Source organism: Danio aesculapii, chromosome 3, assembly GCF_903798145.1.
Source record: "Danio aesculapii chromosome 3, fDanAes4.1, whole genome shotgun sequence".
In the NCBI taxonomy this organism is placed as follows: Eukaryota; Metazoa; Chordata; class Actinopteri; order Cypriniformes; family Danionidae; genus Danio; species Danio aesculapii.
This window is the reverse complement of record NC_079437.1, coordinates 3,971,449-3,975,622: the sequence shown is the minus strand read 5'-3', so window position 1 is coordinate 3,975,622 and position 4,174 is coordinate 3,971,449.

Genomic DNA, 4,174 nt, shown 5'->3' with positions numbered 1-4,174 from the left:
CAGAGTTGCAAACTCAACAGGAGATACAATAGCATGTGTTTGCTCTTCATTTCATCTCACATGCTATGTTTCCATCCAAAGATGTGAATTAAACTTATGTGCACAACTGAAATGTGGCTTTAAACAATTGCAAATACAACAGCGTTTCAATCCAATGAGCCACTATCAACACTTCCTGATAAACTGGAGCAGATATCAGCCAGAGAAATGTAGTTTAGTGTGTTGGGATTCACCACTGTGGTGTTTCTTCTTCTCTAATAAATGAGTTGCACCTCAGAAGACGAAATGCAATGAACGCGCTGAATGTGGTGCTTTTGGAGGCGTGAGACGCTCTTTGGGAGCGCAGACAGATGCTCAAGACAGTTCTGGAGGGAATAATAATGGAAGAATAATAATACTGAAGCACTATGATGATCGACTGACGTCTGAGGGGTTTAAGAAATGAGCAAAATAACATTTCAGATCTTTTACAATGTGCTGGAAACTCCATTAATGCGTCCCTGAAACACATCTATCTCTGATCATCATCTGTTCAAACTAAACCCCATCACACAGACTGATGAAGCGCATGCACTGAGTTTATTCACTAAGCTGTATTCCCTTTGTGTTTCCATCGTAGTTTATCCTACTCAGTTGTGGTCATACAGTATGTTTATTATTGGCATTTTCAGAATTGATGCACATCTTGGCATTTCTATTAAACAGTTTTATGCGATACTCCAAAATGCGCTTAAAAATAGGTGTATGGAAACACAGCTACTGCTGCCCAAGAGGAACAGCAGAGAGCTCATCATCTGTTGTCTTTCCTGTAGGTGGGCAGCAGACGGATGCAGGAGTGTGAGAAAAAGCAAATAAAGCGAAGGGGGAAGGTGTGATTGAGAGTTAAGAAGAGAAACATAAGTGTGTGTGTGTGTGTGTGTGTGTGTGTGTGTGTGTGTGTGTGTGTGTGTGTGTGTGTGTGTGTGTGTGTGTGTGTGTGTGTATAAGAGTGAGAGAGATTTTATTATTCATTTATTTACATGTAATTTTTATTTAAATATTTTGCACTTATCATAATTTAACTTTGTTATTGTGATAATATACGTACAACATGACTATATATTTGTGTTTGTGAATTCCTTTTCATTAAATATTCTAAATATTATATATATATATATATATATATATATATACACACACACACACACACACACACACACACACACACACACAGAAAATGTATGAAAAGTATTCAGACCCCCTTAAACTTTTCACTCTCTTAAATTGCAGCCATTTGCTGAAATCATTTCAGTTCATTTATTTCCTCATGAATGTCCACACAGCAGCTCATATTGACAGAAAAACTCACAACTGTTGACATTTTTGCAGATTTATTAAAAAAGAAAAGCTGAAATATCACATGATCCTGAATTTTCAGACCCTCTGCTGTGACACTCATATATTTAACTCTGTCCATTTCTGCTGATCATCCTTGAGATGATCCCTACACCTTCATCTGAGTCCAGCTGTGTTTGATTATACTGATTGGGCTTGATTAGGAAAGTCACACACCTCTATATAAGACCTTACAGCTCTCAATGTATGTCAGAGCAAATGACAATCATGAGGTCAAAGGAACTGCCTGAAGAGCTCAGAGAGAGAATTGTGACAAGGCACAGATCTCGAGAAGGTTACAAAATATTTCTGCTGCATTGAAGGTTCACAAGAGCACAGTTGCCTCCATAATCCTTTGGAACGTTTGACCAGAACCCTTCCTAGAGCTGGCCGTCCGGCCAAACTGAGCTATCGGGGAAGAGCCTGAGGTAAAGAAGAACCCAAAGATCACTGTGGCTGAGCTCCAGAGATGCAGTCAGGAGATGGGAGAAAGTTGTAGAAAGTCCGCCATCACTGCAGCCCTCCACCAGTCAGGGCTTTATGGGAGAGTGGCCCGACAGAAGTCTCTCCTCAGTGGAGTTTGCAGAAAAGCACCTGCCCTGTAAAAAATGCAGGGTTCCACACAATTTATTCATGTTTTCCCAACACAAATCGATTAAGTTAACTTAACACTTTAAACAAATGTATGTGGATTGAACATGAAAAAATTAAGTTGTCCCAATGAAATCTCAAGAATTGTGTTGTGTCAGCTCATTTTAAATAAGTAATTTGAACAAGCGTGAAGGACTACAAGATGGAGAGAAATAAGATTCTCTGATCTGATGTGACCAAGATATAACTTTTTGGCCTTAATAAGCGGTACATGTGGAGAAAACCAGGCACTGCTCATCACCTGTCCAATACAGTCCCAACAGTGAAGCATGGTGGTGGCAGCATCATGCTGTGGAGGTGTTTTTCAGCTGCAGGGACAGGACCACTGGTTCCCATCAAGGGAAAGATGAATGCGGCCAAGTACAGGGATATCCTGGATGAAAACCTTCTCCAGAGTGCTCAGGACCTCAGACTGGGCTAAAGGTTTACCTTTCAACAAGACAATGACCCTAAGCACACAGTTAAACTAGTGGAGTGGCTTCACAACAACTCAATGACTACGTTCACACGAACATCAGTAATCAAATTTCTTGTCTTAATTTAATTGAGACAATAATAAGATTAAGAGTTTTACATGAGTTGCTTTTTGAATGTTCCTTTCATGATCCCATTTGACATGTTATAACACATAATTCGGTTAATGTCATTGCGTCACCGCGCTATCCACATTTCCTCCAGAGTTTTATGTAATTTCAGGTGTTTCATTTTTAATTTGTCGACTTTAACTGCAGTTTGACACTTTCACTTTCATTCAGGAACATTTCATGCATGCCCCCATGACAAACGAGATATTGGATGCGAGGATGAACTGCTGGAAGAGTGTTGTTTCAATGGAATTTGATGCTGCACGCTGAATGGCAGATATAAACCTCAGCATTTCAAGATACAGGTGTCTGTGGTCTTCACTGACTCGGTAGGTGCAGAGAATAGTGTCAGACAGGCATGTGTGTAGAGACTATCCTGTCGCAAAACGCAGCGAAACGTCCTACACGACGGTAATAGTTTGATTAAGGCTTTTACATGTCAGTACTGCACTTAAATAGAGCGACTAAAATCAGCATACTCCACACGTCTTAATTCCATTTCTCTATAGTTCGCTTATGATCCTAATCGAATTAAATTAATCAAAAATTGCTGTTTACACGTTAGATCCTTAATCAGAGTATTAAAATCGAATTATTAGTGTCCATGTAAACCTACTCACTGACTGTTCTTGAATGGCCCAGCCAGAGCCCTGACTTAAACCCAATTGAGCATCTCTGGAGAAACCTAAAAATGGCTGTCCAACGTTTACCATACAACCTGCCAGAACTGGAGAGGATCTGCAAGGAGGAATGGCAGATGATCCCCAAATCCAGGTGTGAAAAACACTCATGAAACACTCATGACTGTATTAGATCAAAAGGGGGCTTCTACTAAATACTGAGGCCTCTGACCTCATGATTGTCATTTGCTCTGACATACATTGAGAGCTGTAAGGTCTTATATAGAGGTGTGTGACTTTCCTAATCAAGCCCAATCAGTATAATAAAACACAGCTGGACTCAGATGAAGGTGTAGACCCCTCTCAAGGATGATCAGCAGAAATGGACAGAGTTAAATATATGAGTGTCACAGCAGAGGGTCTGAATATTCAGGATCATGTGATATTTCAGCTTTTCTTTTTTTATAAATCTGCAAAAATGTCAACAGTTGTGTGTTTTTCTGTCAATATGAGCTGCTGTGTGGACATTCATGAGGAAATAAATGAACTGAAATGATTTCAGCAAATGGCTGCAATTTAAGAAAGAGTGAAAAGTTTAAGGGGGTCTGAATACTTTTCGTTCCCACTCTATATAGTATCTTTATTGTTATTGCTTTGGGAACATTGCTAAATTTGACTCATGTCAATACAACTATTGAATTAAGTTGAATTTAATATGCGAGTGAGAGAGGGTGTGTGTGTGTGTGTGTGTGTGTGTGTAAAAGAGAGAGAGAGTTTGTGTGTGTTTATGTTCGAGTAAGAGAGAGAGAGCGAGAGAGTGTGTGTGTGTTTAAGTAAGAGAGAGAGAGTATGTATGTGTGTGTGTGTGTGTGAGTAAGAGAGAGAGTGTGTGTGTGTGTGTGTGTGTGTGTGTTAGCGAGAGACTCATAAAGGGCTGTGTGTGGG